A 15893-nucleotide genomic window follows, 5' to 3' on the forward strand; every position below is an offset into this window, starting at 1 on the left:
CTGTGGCTGTAGCGATAGAGTGAGAATCTTCAGAAAAAGAAGCTCAGGGATAGTGCCCAGGCCTGAGTTCAAGCCCCAGGACTGGCAAAAAAAAAAAAAAAAGAAAGAAAGAAAGAAAAGAAAGAAGAAAAAAGTCTAACAGACTTTCCTGCCTGGGCTGGTTTTGAACCCTGATCCTCAGATCTCAACTTCCTGAGTAGCTGGGATTACAGACAGGAGTGACTACTCCAGGCTATGTTGCTTTTTGATGCAAGGAATTGGGGAAGAAGTTTGAAGGAGCAAAGTCAGAGATAGGAGCATGGATGTGACCTTCCACAAGTGTTCGTCAGCAAGATCCTGCTCAGGGAGCTTGGGGCTGGTGCAGGATTGCATGGGGCAGACCCATGGGCCTGACAGCCTTCTAAGTGAAAAGGTCGAGCATAGATAAGGTCACAGCATCATAAAATGAGCCCTCCGGAGAGTAGCCAGGGGGATGAGCCAGAGGATTCTTAAGTTTTTCTTTTTGCCTCTTCTTCCCACCTGGTCAGCATTGGGGTCTCAAGGGTGCATGCAACCAGGTTGGGCTCCTGATGTCTTTGGATGCCAACCCAGGGAGTGTCTGCAAAGTGTGGTAATGAGGACACTCCCAAGGGACCAGGAGGCATCCATTCATTCATTCATTCATTCACTCAGTTAGTGCATACAGAAGGCAGACAAATAAGATGATGAGATTCAGGGGAAGGAAAAGACAAGGACAATTGAGTAGAAGGTCCAAGGGCCCCAGATGCTGTATGGGGTTGATGAACGAAGCAGGCAGAGGACAGTGAAGGAAACATAGGAAGGAAGGGGCTGGGTATGGTGGTGCATGCTTGTAATCCCAGCTACTCAGGAAGCAGAGATAGGAGGATCCAGCCTAGGCAAAAGCATGAAACCCTACATGAAAAACAAACTAAAATCAGGGTGGGCTGGAGAGTAGTTCACATGGTAGAGTTTTTGCTTAGCAAGCATAAGGCCATGGGTTCAAACTCCAGTGAGGGGGGGTGGGGAGGGGGAGAGAGACAGAGGGAAAGGGAGAGGGAGAGGGAGAGGTACGATGGAGGCATAGTTGCAAGCAGACCAAGCAGTAATTTTTACAGCTGGGAAGGAGACTGAGATCAAAAGGACTATAGTTCCAGGCCACCTGGATAAAAACTTTCTCAAGACCCCATGTCAATGGAAAAAGCTGAGTGTAGTAGTGCCATCCTGGCTGAAGGGGTAAGCATAAGACAGGAGGATGATAGTTCAGATATGGGCTCTGGCAGAAAGTGAGACCCTATCTCAAAAATAACCAGAGTAGCCAGGTGCTGTTAGCTCACACCTGAAATCTTAACAACTTGGATGGAGGCTGAGAAGAGGAGGTCTGTAGCAGGAGATGAATAGCACTAAGGTCCTGTTGCTCTGGGTACTTAACTGAGTACCTCCCTACTAACCTCCCTCTGGAAACTTAGCATGTCTCTCTCTCCTTTCCAGTCTGAATCCCACCCTGCATTGTCCATCTTGTATGCTGAGGTCTCTGGGCTGGGCTGTGTCTCTCCTTTCCCTGGATGCCCTCTCCGAGATGCGATCCAGTTGGGTGAGGTGGCTCACACCTGTCATCCCAACTACTGGAGGCTGAGATTAGGAGGATCATAGTTCCAGGACAGTCTTGCAAAAAGTCATAGACCTCCATCTCAATTTAAAAAAAAAACACAAAAAACAAGCTGGGCTTAGTAACACATGCCTGTCATCCCAGCTGCATAGGAAGCATGAATAAGAGAATTGCAGTCCAGACTAACCCAAACCCAAAGCGAGATCCTTATGTGAAAAATAACTAAAGCAGGAAAGGGCTGGAGGTATGGTTTAAGTGTGAGACCCTGCATTCAAATCCCCAGTAATGCCCAAATAAGCCCCAAACAAACCTGGACCAGTGGTCCAGATAGAGAAAGTTCCAGGCTCCCGAGTCTGTCCCTTGAACTCTGCTCCTTTCTGGATGGCAAGATTTCTAGAAGAATAGATGGTGCCTGGGACTGGGTGGGCACAGAAGCTACACTCAAACCCTTCTGGAAATCTCTGTCAAGGAGAGGCCAGGGGGTACCTTTGTGAAGTACCCCATCAGGCAGCCTCTATGCAGAACCTCCAACTCAATCTTAGAGTTCTGAGAGCTCTCTGCCACCAGCTTGGTGCTCTTCCACCCTCTGTGACTTCAGGACATGGCGTTTGGCTCTAGTGAGGAGCTACAATGTGTCCAGGATCAGCCAGGCTGCAGCTCTGAGGCTGGCCGGAGCCACACTTGACTCCAAGGCGTCCACACCTCCACAGGCGGGCTCTGGCTCAGCCTCCACCAAGGAGACTGGCTGGCTGGTTGGTGTCACAGGCAGCTCCTCCTCCTCCTCTTCCTCTCTTTTTTCCTTCAGGACTAGGGATGGAACCCTGGGCCTCACACTTGTTAGGCAAGCACTCTACCACTTGAGCCACATGACCAGCACTTTTGTTTTTTGTTGGTCTTGGGTTTGAACTCTGGGCCTGGGTGCTGCCCCTCAGCTCTTCAGCTCAAGGCAAGCGCTCTACCGCTTGAGCCACAGCACCACTTCCGGTTCTCTGGCGGTTAAAGTCTCACAGACTTCCTGCCTGGGCTGGCTTTGAACTGTGATCCTCAGATCTCAGCCTCCTGAGTAGCTAGGATTACAGGCATGAGCACTCGGCTAGCCCTTTTGTTTTTATTTTATTTTTCGGACATTCTCATGAACAGCTTTGCTTGGGTTTGGGGTCACACTGAGCGTTTCCTACCTCTGCCTCCTGAGTAGCTGAGATTACAAGTGTGTGCACTGCTGTGCTTCCAGCTTCTTTTCTTCCATTTGCCTTTACACAGTCCTTGAATAGGCCCCAAAGCCCAGACCCCTCAAAGCCAGAGACATTTAAAATAAAGACAGCTTATCCAAGCCATGGAATATTACTCAGCTACAGAAAAGGAATGACAACATGCTACACAGGGATGGCCCTTGGAAACAACGCACTGAGAAAAACAAGCCAGTTGGTTATTATTGGAAAGGCCACGTATATGTGATTCTGTGCCCAGAATGGGCACATCCACACAGGCAGAAAGCAAACCAATACAGTCAGCCCTCTAGATCCAGCACTTCCAAAATTCAAGAATAAAAATACCTGAAAACAACAACAACAACCAAGGTTAGGCAGAGTTGACTCCTACCTGTCATCCCAGCTACTTGGAAGATAGAAATTGTGAGGCAGAGCTCAAGGTCAGTCTGGGGGAAAAAAAAAAAAACAACCCCAACCCCAAACTAATGAGATCCCATCTTAACGAATACTCCAGGCGTTGGGGCTGGGAAGGTGGCTCAGTGGTAGAGTGCTTGCCTTGCATGCATGAGGCCCTGGGTTTGATTCCTCAGCACCACATAAACAGAAAAAGCCGGAAATGGCGCTATGGCTCAAGGGGTAGAGTCCTAGCCTTGAGCTGAAGAGCTGAGGGACAGTGCCCAGGCCCAGAGTTTAGGCCCCATGACCGGCAAAAACAAAACAAAACAAAACAAAAAAACAAATAATCCAGGTGTGGTGATATATACCTGTAATCCTAGCTATGTGGCAGGTGGAGGTAGCGTGATCAAAATTGGAAGCCCAAACTGAAGTTCCTACCTGAAAAATAAAAGCAAAAGGACTGGAGGTGTGGCTTAAGTGGTAAAGCGCCTGCTAGCAAGGGCAAAGCTCCAAGCTCAATAACAACAAAACGTTTGAAAGAAAGAAAAAAAAAATTAACCGAGCTGCACTGAACCTGCAGCCTTTTGTGTGTGCGCTATTGGCTAAGCAATACAGTGCCACCACGAGCGACTCAGTATTTACATGGTACAAGTCCTTAGAAGTTTCTGGAGATGATTTCCAGTTTGAAAGTGTGTGTGTGTGTGTGTGTGTGAGATGCATGGGCCCTGTGCAAATGCAGGTGCTGCAGACAGCTTGGTTCCCATGGCGGAGGGGGCAGGAAATGGGAGGGGGGAAGGGTGTTTGGAGCTGGTCACTTGGGGGGGGCTGGCAGTACTTGTGGAATTGTAGCGGGGACCCCAGGGACTCTGGGCTGGTGACGGAGAAAAGGAGAAGGGCCTTTAAGAGTTTTATTTAGCATCCACAGGTGCAGAGCTGAGGAAAGAGAAGCGATAACTGGGGGATGGGGCGGATGGATGAGGCGTGGGGGAGCTCTGGGGGGGGGGTGCCATGACTCAGGCTGGGGTCTCTGATCCCCAGATCACAGGCCTCTCCCAGTAATGCCATTCTGCTCACTGGTTGTAAAGCCAGTGGTGACAGTCCCCATTCTTTCCACCTGATGTGGGTGTGGTGATGGGGCTTGGGGGGCACAGATCCCTGCAGAGCAGGGATTACTGGTGTCCCCCAACTTCTGATAGAACCCTTCCCTGAACCCTGGGCGTGTTGGTGGCTGCACACGCAGGTGATGGAGGGCGTGCATGTCAGCTAGGAGGCCACTTGTGTGCAGATCACACAGTCACTACTAATGCGGGAAGGCACCCGTCGAAATTGTACCCAGAAACCATCTGCCAGCGTTATGTGGCACCCCAGTGGGGAAGTGGGGGTGCCCAGCTGCTTTGTCATCGTTCTGTCTTCTCCCCAAGTGCCAGGAGCTCGAATGACTGGAGGTGACCCCAGTGGGCTGCAGGCTGGGGCTCCCTAAAGGATGGCTGGGGTCACCCTGAAATGTCTGTGTGATGGATCACTGTGCTCCTCGCTTTAAAGGGGCTGAGACCAGGCGCCACTGGTCCTCAGTGGTCTATAAACATTCCACGAGGAAGAGGGAAGGCTTTGGGAGCCTACAAGAAACAGCAGGGGAGGAGAGCTCCCCTTTGGGGTGGCTCTGTTCCTGTCTTACTGGGGGGTTGTTCACCCCACAAATGTCTGGCATGTCCTGCGAGTGTTTGTTTGGTTTTTTTTTTGCTTGTGCTAGTCCTGAGATTTGAACTTAGGGCCTGGGTGCTATCCCTTGCCTTTTATACTCAAGGCTGGTGCTCTATCACTTGAGCCATACCTCCACTTCTGGCTTTTTGCTGGAGATAAAGGTTTCATGGACTTTCCTGCCCAGAATGGTTTTGAACCACAATCCTCAGATCTCAGCCTCCCAAGTAGCTAGGATGACAGGTGTGAGCCACGGGCGCCCCATCCCCTAGAGTTACTCTGTTCTGCTGTGGGCAGAGGGGGACTCTTAGTTTGCAAACTCAAGCAAGCCTAGATGGACTGGATGATGGAGTTGAGGTTCAGGGGAGGCAGAGACCTTCCCAGAGCCAGACAGGCCCAGGCTGGGTGGCCATCCTTATAATACACAGGTTCCTGAAGCCAATGCTGCCTTCAAAACCCTGCTGCAAGACTGTGGCATGTCCTCAGTGAGCTGAGAGCCACCAGAGCCTGGTGACAGTGGAATGCCCTGTGCCCGTGGCCTCCTGGGTGGCATCTGGACTCTGCACAGGCCCAGCCCAGCGTGCAGTCTCCACACAGCCCGCACGTGCTGTTAACATTGTGCATCTCGCTCAGGGAATGAAGTGGGAAGGAACACGAGACCACTGGCCCACATGGTTGACAAGAGCCAAAGGCTTGATGGGAGAGGGCGGCAAGGGGTCAAGCAGCCCCGAGACGGGATGGCAGCCACACGTGGGTCTCCAGTCAGAGGCCAGTGGGAGCCCTGGGCCCTGCTGGGGTCTCCTGGTGTTGATCTGCGACTCCCCGTGTGGTGCTGAGGTCTGGCGGGGTTCAGCGCCTGTTCAGGGGTTCCGCGCCCATCCCGGAAGCCCCCCCCCTCCCCCGGCTCAGCTGCACCTATTTTTGGCAGAAGGAACTGGGGTAGGTGTTACACTTCCCTTTTTGTTTCGGAGCCTGGTCTGTGGGGGACTCCAGCCCCATGCAAAGGGATGCTGGAGAGGGCGGCTACGGAGGAGTCGGGGGTAGGGTAGCTCACCCCTTCCTGCCAGCTCCTCTGGCTCAGGAGACCAGAGTCCTCTTCCTGGCAATTCTCCCAGCGTAGGCAGCTACAATCACCCACCCTCCCGCCCACTCCTCCTGTTGGCTCTTCAGCTTTTGTTAGTTCCTGTGGGGCCCCCAAACCTTGGAGCCCACTCTCCTGTCTCCCCACCTTCTCTGACATCCAGTCCCTGATGGCTGTGTCTGTCTCTGCCCTCCTGGACAGGTGACTCCAAGGACAAGCTGCCTCCTCCAGGCAGCCCTAAAGGTAGAGGGTAGGGACGGCCTGACATGTGGGGAAGGACGGATGGAAGGGGTGCATGACAACATGGAAGGGCGCAGACACAGGTGGGTGTCTGCGCCTGCGGCCATCAAGCCCCTCCCCGCGCCATACAACTGACCACGGGCTTCCCACACCAAGCTCGTCTCCCTACACATGGGCCTGAGGCCTCCCCAGGTCCCACTGGGGCCAGACTCAGGGGTGTGGCTCCCCTTACCCTCTCCAAAATGCCAGAGGCTGGGCGAGATCAGTAGGTGACCACTGAGATACCAGCTTCAGTGGGTAAGGAAGGGACACGGCCACATGGAGTATGAGTGCTGCTCTGCATTCTGCCCTTCCCCAGTCCAGCCATCTCCAACGGCCTCCCTCCCTCCTTTCCTTCCTTCCTTCTCTCTTTCCTTCCTTCCTTCTCTTTCTTTCCTCTCTTCTCTTTCTTTTCCTTCCTTCCTTCCTTCCCTCCCTTCCTTCCTTCCTTCTCTCCCTTCCTTCCTTCCTTCCTTCTCTCCCTTCCCTCCTTCCTTTCTTCTCTCCCTTCCTTCCTTCCTTCCTTCTTTCCTTCCTTCCTGCCTGCCTTCTTGCCTGCCTTCCTTCCTGCCTTCCTCCCTCCCTCTCTCCCTTCCCTTCCTTCCTTCTTTCCTTCCTTCCTGCCTGCCTTCTTGCCTGCCTTCCTTCCTGCCTTCCTCCCTCCCTCTCTCCCTTCCCTCCCCCCTTCCACCCTCTCTCCTTCTTTTCCTCCCTCTCTCCCTCCCTCCCTTCCCTCCCTCCCCTTCCTTTGGTGGTACTGGGGTTTGAATTCAGAGCCTCACTCATACTGCCAGGCAGACACTGCTGCTGAGCCGTGCTTCCATTCTGGTTTTCACTCGTTATTTTTAGGACAGGGTCTCACTTCCTCTGAGGTGAGACTCGAGCCTGAGCCTCCATCTGTGTCTATGAAGACAGACTTTACTGCCCAGACTGGCCTTGAACTTCCATCCTCTTATCTCAGCCTCCCACCTAGCTTGGGAGTACAGGGGGTGTGCCAGAACTTCCAGCTATGGATTAAGAGAAGCCATTGCAGCTTCTGGACAGTTCCCTGAGCCAGTCAGAGGCGGACGCATGGGGGAAGGTTCAGGAAATGATAGAATTTCAAGCTGGGAGACCCCTGGGGGCTGCGGGTCACACTTCCCCATGTTACAGCTGGAGGACCCAGGAAAGCCTGGCATCTACTTTGTGCAGACTCACACATGTGTGTCACCTTTGCTATGGTGCGCCCTTGGCCTCCAAGTTGCAGAAGATGGTCTAGAGGTGGGTGGGAGGCCCTGAGCACTGGGCCAGGAACCCCAATAGGGATTTAGAGGAGAAGCACGGCCTGGGCTGGCTCTGCTCAGACTTCTCCCTGGAGCCCTGGTGTCTCGCAACAGGCCGGACAGCAGTGGTGACTTCAGGACCAGCCTGTCTTGGGCTGCCATGACAGAGGAGGGGCAAGACCTTCCCAAAGCTGGGGTTGTCAGCTGCTCCCCACTGGACAGGTTAACAGACAAATGGCGGGTGAGGTGCCTCTGGGGGGGCTCCTGAAATACCATCTCCCCTCTGTTGGTACCCCAGGAGGAGGAGGGCAAAGTCATACAGGAACAGGAAGTGGCTTAGGAGAGCTTCTGGCCACACACCCCAGGGTGTAAGTTGGAGCTTTGGGTAATGAGTGATTTGTCTGTTAATGCAAGAATAAAATGTACAACAGCTGGCCTTGTATCCCAGCACCCCCACAAAACCCGGGGCCCCAAACACAGAGCACTCTGACTTAAACCAAGAGTGTGGGCATGAACCCCAAACCCTCAAAGGGCCGGGTGGGAGTTCCTTTTCCTATGATATTGCCATGGTGGATGTAGAGTTCTCATTCTTTCTCTCCCTCTCCCTCTCTCTCCCTTCCCTCTCTCCAAGATCCCCCCAAAGCGAGTTCAGGATTTGAAATCTAGAGCCTAGGCTTGGACCCCCAGCATTCTTGGGTTTATTTATCTCTGCCTTGAAGCTGTGTGGTTCCAGGCCGCCTGGTCCCCCCACTGCTGACTCAGCGGCCTCAGCCCAAACTCATAAAATCCTATTTCAAAAAGGTCCAATGATTTTATTTTCTGATCATAAATATGAAATTTAATTAGCAGCTTGCTGCTAATGATGTCGCCATGGAAGCCAGCGTGGAGACACAGGGAGTCGCATAAAGCAGAATCAAATCCTATTAACTCTTCACCGCTCCTTGCTCACTGGGCTGGGGCGTGCTCCTTCCAGGGACTCTGTCTACAAGCTGGGGTGGCAGAGGGACAGACCAGGGCCAGGAAAAGCAGAGACAAATGTTCTCGCTGGCAGAGCTGGATGGGGCTGTGGCTCAGAGGTCCCTTTGTTGGGTCTCGGGAAGCATTCTGCATGCTAGCTCATTCCATGTGCCAACTTGACTGGACTAGTGGCTGCCCAGAGGGCTGGTAAGACATTTCCAGTGGGTCTGGGAGGGTGTTCCTGGAAGAGACAAGCCCTGGGTGGGTGAAGCTGGCCAGCCTTCCTCAATATGGGCGGATAGGAGCCAATGTGTGGAGGACCAGGAAGAACAAGAAGATGTGGAAGGGCGAGCTGTGTCCTTGAGCAGGGGCCTCCATCTTCTCCCACATTGGAACATGGGAGATGCTGGTCCTCAGGTCTTAGGACTTGAGAAAATCATGCCACCCCCATTTCTGTGTCTGTCCTGCAGGAGGCCCGTGGGGGGAGGGGCTCCTGGGCCTGACTCAGTTCCTGGAGTGAAGCCCCTTTTTCCCTGCCTCTCTGGGTCCTATTGCTTCTATTTATCTAACACCCTCTGCCCCCATCTGTGCTCCACTCCTGTGATGGCTTCATGTCCACAGCGGAGACCAGTGTGCTGTCTTTGTAAAGCAATTCTTGGGAAAAAGCCACTGGAGTGGCTTGGCCACACTGCTGCTCAATTCTGTGCTGGGACAGAAAGGCAGAGGCCGTGGCTGGGGGCATCTGCTGGTCTCTGGCGGCCACTTCCCCGTCTCCTCTGCTCACAACCCAGAAGGTCAGAGGGACTACCCAGTCCCTCCTCAAACTTCCTGAAACTCCTTGCACCCAGCACCCAACCTCTCTCTCCCACTCTGCCTGCCCTCAATCTCTAGAAAGCAGGAACTATGGTGCACACAGGTTGTGGTATGTGAGGGGTGATGTAGTGCATTTCTAAAGCCCAGGCCTGGAAATACAGTTGGTTTCCCATAAATGAAGAGTTCTCACAATCATGATTTCTCAAGACAAAGACCTGAAGGCCTATTTGGAGTAAATGGACTGTTTCATGTATTGTTCAAGGTGCTGGGGTTCAAATGTGATTGTTGGAGTTGGGTATGATGTCTCACATCTGTCATCCCAGCTACTAAGGAGGCAGATATTGGGAAGGTTGTAGCTTAAGGTTTTCCAGGCATGCTGGGATTACAGGAGTACACTGCCATACCCAGCCTCGTGTAGCTTTCGACGCTGAGCTGGTAAATCTGTCAGTGATAATCCCTTGTGCTGGATGCCCAGCAGGAACTTTGGGTGCCCAGCTGCGTTTTCCAGCACAGCCATCTCAGAGTAGGTACGGCTTGCCCCTGGGAGGTTTGGAGGACCACAGTCACCCTAGGGCCTTCCCGAGTCCCATTCACACTCAGGTGCATCTCACTCCTGACCTCCAAGTCTTCTTGACTTCAGGCTTCAACTCCTGGCTATCCTAAATATGTTCCCTGTCCTATGAGCACCTGCTCAGAACGGGGAGAAGAAATATTCCTACCAGAGCATTCCACACACTAGGATCTCTGGGTATGTTGGAGACAGATGTTTCTGGCAAAGAAGGGGGGTGCACCTGAGTCCCACTGCTAGCCTGGGCTGGTAGAGCACTTGCTTAGCACCAGCAAAGTCCTGATTCCTGCCCCAGTGCTGCACAGAACACAAATAATGCCGCCAATCAACCAGCTAACAAAAGCAGGAAGAAAAACAGCCCTGCTTAGAGATGGGCAGATTTGTCCAGAGGGCCCAAAGCCATAGGCTCTGCAATAACAATGCCCAATCCAAACCCAGACGCTTGGAAGTCTGCAAAAGTGGTGTGTTTGTTTGTTTGTTGTGCTAACTGTACTAGTCTGCTGTAAATGAATGACTGACTGAGCAGCTTGAAGAGACCTTGTTGGGAGCTTGAAGGTCAAAGGCAAGGTCAAGCTTAAGGTCAAGTTCAAGGTGTAGCAGCAGGGTGGTTTCCTGGGGAAGCCATTCTACCTGCCTTCCAGACATCCACCCCCCTGTCACTGCAACCTCATCTGGTCCTTCCACCTTCCTGTGAGTGCCTTCCTTCCTCTTCTGCATTTCCCTTCCCTTCTTATCTCCTCTTCTGTCTCCTTCCCTCCCTCTCTCCTTCCATCCATCCTTCCCTTCCTCCCTCAGGGCCTGGGAGCTGTCCCTAGCTGTTTTACTCATGGTTAGCACTCTATCACTTGAGCCATGCACCTAAGTCTGGCTTTTTGCTAGTCATTTTGGAGATGGAGTCTTTGGGACTTTTCCTGTCCAGGCTGGCTCCAAACTATGATCCTCAGATCTTAACATCTTGAGTAGTTGGGATTCCCTTCTTATCTCCTCCTCTTCTTTATCCCTTCCTTCCTCTCTTGCTCCCTTCCTACCTTCCTTCCTTCTTTTCCATTGAGCTCAGGGCCTCTAGAGTGAAATTCAAGCTTGCATTGATAAAGCTCTCTCCTGGAAAACAAACAAACAAACACCACGATTCTCTTTCCAATGGTATTGGGACCTGAACTCAGAACCTCTTCCTTTCAAGGCAGGCAACTTAACACCTGAGTCACATCTCCAGCTTGAGAGCCTAGATCTCTAAGAAGCTCCATGTACCATTCTTAGAAGATGATCTCAAAGTCTTGGCCTTCTCCCTGAGGCTGGAGCTTAGGCCTCCTTTCCTGGAATCTGGGATTATAAATGTTCAACATACAGAAAAGCTAGAGGCATGTGGTGCCAACACCTGCCCAGGCCCTAGCGATGGGGAGTCCACCCCCTCCCCGCGACCCTCCTCCCTCCCCTCCCCCCCTTGTCTTGGGCACTGAGTCTTTGTGTGTGTGTGTGTGTGTGTGTGTGTGTGTGTGTGTTCATGCGCGTGTTCACATGTGCTGGTATACGGACTTGAACTCGGCCTGGGTGCTGTCCCTTAGTTGTTCTGTTCATGGCTAGCACTCTATCTCTTGAGCCGTACCCCTAGTCTGGCTTTTTGCTAGTCATTTTGGAGATGGAGTCTTTGGGATTTTCCTGCCCAGGCTGGCTTCCAACGATGATCCTCAGACCTCAGCCTCTACAGTAGCTGGGATTACAGGCATGAGCCACTGGTAGTTGACTATCCTTTTTTGTTTTTTTTTTTTTTAATCTCACCCTTTAGTGCCGATAGCTTGCATCAGGGAAGAAAGACTATCACAGAAAGTGAGGCGCAGGGCTCGGCCCCCGCCACCTCTGGAATAGCGGGCAGTGTTGACAATGACAGACGCCATTTTCCAGGTCGCCTCTCACCAGCTGTGATTAATTCACAGCTTTCAGCCTGCTAATATTTTCCTGCCTTCTGCCAGTAATAAATAACCAATAAGCCTTAATACCTAGTTATTATTCATCCCTCTCAGATATTTAGATTTTGATTCTTTGCTGCCGTTCAATCATATTGAATTTCTTTAGCCAGGACAGCTTCATTAAGGGTTGCAAAAAGGACACCCTGGGCAGGGTGGTGGCGGTAACAGATGATGGGTGACGCGAGAGTTGGGGAGAAGCCACATGAAGTACTGGTAGCAGTAGGGGCAAGAAGAGGAAACTGGGCTACACAATGCCACCAAACCACACTTGAGGGGCATTCAAGGTTCCACACGATGGACCAATGAAACCAGGAAACAGTGAAACCCGAAAACCAGCCCCACTGGAATAGAATGATCCCAGCCACTTGAGAAGCAGAAATAAGGAGGATCACAATTCAAGGGCAGTCAGTATTTCTGATTCCATGAAACCAGGAAAAAGCAGAGAAGGCTAACTTGGAGGCCATTTCTCAGCCCCTGCCTCTGGGGCTGGGCTGTTACCGCCAGGTTAAAAATCCTAGGATATTTCCAATTCAAGAAGGCTTTCCTGGAAGGCAGCAATATTTGAACCCATTTATACTCTGGGGCCATTTCCAGAGTGATATTTCCACATGTGGACGATGACAGGGAGAAACAGTCACCTTGAAATGTAATGATCATGGGCAAGCACGGCAGCTCCCACTTGTAATCCCCGCTACATGGCATAAATGGGCTTTTTTTCTGGTCAAGTGGAGATAGAACAGACTTTTTTTCCTGGGCTGGCATTGAACCTTGATTCTTAGATCTCAGCCTCCTGCATAACTAGGATTGCAGGTATGAACCACCAGTGCCTGGCTTTGAGAAACAAATTTTAAAAAATCAAAAGGGCTGGCAGTAGTTGTGGCTAAAAGGTACAGTACCTGCTTAGTAAAGTATAAGCCTCTGAGCTCAAACTCCTGAAGCACAAAAAGGAAAAGAAAGAAGACCCTAGGCCGTGGTGGTCTTTGGTAAATTCACGTGGCTGTGTGACTGCCACCATCATCCAATTCCAGAACATTCTTCAGCACCCTAACACAACAGAAACTTTGCCTGCATTAGCAGCCACACCCTCTCGCTGTCGGCCTCTGGGCCTGGCAACCCTTCACCCATTTCTGTCTCTGTGGAATTCCCTATTATGATACTGCCTGGAAATAAAATTCTGCCTATGTAGAAGTCCGGATCTTTTTATTTACTATTACATTTCCATCATTCAGTGTGTGGTAGGTTTGTCAGGGATTCGTGGCATTAAAAAATTACTTTTTGGTGGTGCTGGGGCCTAAACTCAGGGCCTCACACTTGCTAAGAAGGCACTCTACTGTTTGAGCCATGCCTCCCTCTCCCCCCCCATTTTGCCTTATTTCTGAGGGTCTCCCTTTATGCTTGGACTGGCCTCCACTGTGATCTTCCTATTTGTGCTTCCTGTATAGCCTGGATGGTACGCATGCACTACGGAGACAGGATGGAGCCTCAGGCTTGTTGGTCTTTTTCCTAGGCTGGTCTTGAATTGCAATTCTTTGACGTCTACCTGCCAAGTAGCTAGGATTAGAGGCTTAAACCAGGCCTGGCTGGTCCATGTCAACTCCTTCCCGAGTTTACGAATCACATGAGATTGTGTATGCATGGGTTTGAACTCAGGGCCTTAGTCTTGCTAGGCAGGAGGCTCTGCACAGAACCACCACTTCCAGCCCTTTTCTGTCTTTTTTTTCGTAGTCTTGTTTTGTTTTCTGTTAGAGCCACCCTGGACCGTGATCCTCTTATTTTAGCCCTTCTGTCATAGCTGGAGTGGACAGGCATGTACCACCACTCCCTGCTTTTTATCGGTTGAGATGGGTTCTGGTTAACTTTTTGCCTGGGTTGGCCTGAAACCATGCTCTTCTCTGGGAGCCACTGCACGCAGCCAGGCAGGGCCTTTAAATTGAGGATGAAGTTGAAATGAGATTTGTTTTTTTTTGGGGGGGAGGAGGATGGAGCCCTAATCTAGTTGAACATTTGTCCTTTTGTGAGACAATGGAATTCAAAGGAAACAACGTTAAAAGGGACAAAGATTTCTATGCTCTGCAAGCAGGGGAGGGGAGGGAGGACCAGTATAGTTGGTGTAGTTTGTGTGGATGTATGAACAGAGAATAATGGAACCTGTTGGAATGGCTTGGGGGGAGGGGAAAGTGGAAGGGGAGAGGCTGACAGGGCCCATTATTCACAGGTGTGGAAATATCAAAAAATAAACATTTATCATTATCTGTCACTTTTTTAAAAAAGAGGAGTTACTAACTACTGGAATGCTGATAGATTTCATGACAGGCTTTGGCACATGTAAAGCAAAACTTATAGAAATATATAGAACATACCGCGATCAGAAACGTTCTGAAATCCCCTAAGAAGAGGAACCACAAGCTCACTCACAAACAGTTAAAATACTCCACAGGATCACTCTGTGGGAGCCCAGGACTTTGTGCCCACCAAGGCAGAATGAGAATTCTCTGTAAGGAGGTACAGGAATGTCGGACATGGCCATGTGTGAGCCCCTGAAGAGCAATAATGTGGAGCGGAACTCACGAAACAGCTATTTGCTGGCCAAAATGTAACAAAATTTTAGAGAATGCCTAAGACAGTCAGTCAGTTTCTTCCCATCTATACGCTGGAAAATTTAAAAATACAAAAAACTAGTTCTAACATATACATAGCTAAATTAACATGTAACAGTCAAACTAATAGGGAACTGTAGCCAAGAGGTGAAACATGAGGTCAGTCGGTGCCACTTTGGATGTTAAAACACACGATAAAACAATAAGGCTGGGGCCAGTGGCTCACACTTGTAGTCTTAGCTACTCAGGAGGATGAGATCTAAGGATTGTTGTTTGAAGCCAGCCCAGGGAGGAAAGTCCGTGAGACTCTTATCTTTAATCAGCCACCAAAAAAGCCAGGAGTAGAGCTGTGGTTCAAGGGGTAGAACAACAACCTTGATCAAAAAAGCTAAAGGACAGCGTCCAGGCCCTGGATGAATTCTAAATGGATCCTCTGCTTAAATCTGAATTAGAGCAGGAAATTTGTGGTCATGAATTAAACAATATTCTTGGGTATGTCTACAAGAACATAGAATGTGGGACAAAAAAAGATAAATCGCCTGGTGCTGGTGGCTCTTGCCTGTAATCCTAACAACTCAGAAGGCTGAGATCTGAGGATGGTGGTTCAAAGTCAGCCTGGGCAGGAAACTCCGTGAGACTCTTACCTCCAATGAAGCACCAGAAAGCCAGAAGTGGTGCTGTGGCTCAAAGTGATAGGACACCAGCGTTGAGCAAAGAAGCTCAGGGACCAAGCCCAGGCTAAAGTTCAAGCTCCATTGATCAAAAACAAGCAAAAAAAAATAGGCAAATTGAGCTTGGTAAGAGTTAAATAAATAAAAAAGATAAGGTCCCATGAAAAGAACACATAGACAAGCTTTAGACTGAGAGGTTATGTCTTTGTATCTAGAAGAGCAGAGAACATGAAAAAGCACCAAGAAAATCAACATTCCAGTGTGAAGATAGAATCAGCTCATGCAAAGCCAGTGTGGTGTGGCCAGCACTATGGAGTGAAGACTTGAGAGATCATGGCACCCCATTAGCACCCCAAATCCAAAAGGCTGCGAAGATCTGTAGCTATTGGAGCTCACCCTCACTGGGAGGGGCTACAAAACCACTTTCAGAAGTGGCTTGGAATTAAGCAATTCCACTCACTCCTACATATTTTTGTTATTGTTTTTTTGTTCACACAAAAACCCTATACACTCATGTTCACATACCATTGTTCATAAATTGCCCAACTGGATAAACCCAAATATCCAGTATAGACAGTAGAATATTACTCAGCAATGAAAAGGAAGAAGGCAATAATACAAACTGTATCACAGATAACTGTCCAAGGCTGAATGAATGAAGCCAGTCTTGAAAGTCTTTGTATTAGGCAAGTCCATGGATTAGATATTCTTGCAAAGAGAAAAGCATCAGACTGATGCACAGTTGAATGGATCAAGAAAATGTGGTGTATATATATATATATATATATATATA

The 15893-nt window shown here is 50.2% G+C and overlaps 1 protein-coding gene across 7 annotated transcripts in view; it reads right to left on the reverse strand.

The window, feature by feature from the left end:
* The window catches only part of Card11 (caspase recruitment domain family, member 11), a 77335-nt gene that overhangs the window by 49427 nt on the left and 12015 nt on the right, over nt 1–15893 (reverse strand). Inside the window, exon 2 of one of the 7 annotated variants that reach the window (XM_013023503.1) lies at nt 10897–10969. The exons of the other annotated variants lie outside the window; for them this stretch is intronic. The gene's annotated coding sequence lies outside the window, so the exon portion shown is untranslated. The remainder of the gene's footprint in view (nt 1–10896; nt 10970–15893) is intronic. 7 annotated transcript variants of the gene reach the window in all.

Source organism: Dipodomys ordii, unplaced genomic scaffold, assembly GCF_000151885.1.
Source record: "Dipodomys ordii isolate 6190 unplaced genomic scaffold, Dord_2.0 Scaffold68, whole genome shotgun sequence".
Taxonomy (NCBI): Eukaryota; Metazoa; Chordata; class Mammalia; order Rodentia; family Heteromyidae; genus Dipodomys; species Dipodomys ordii.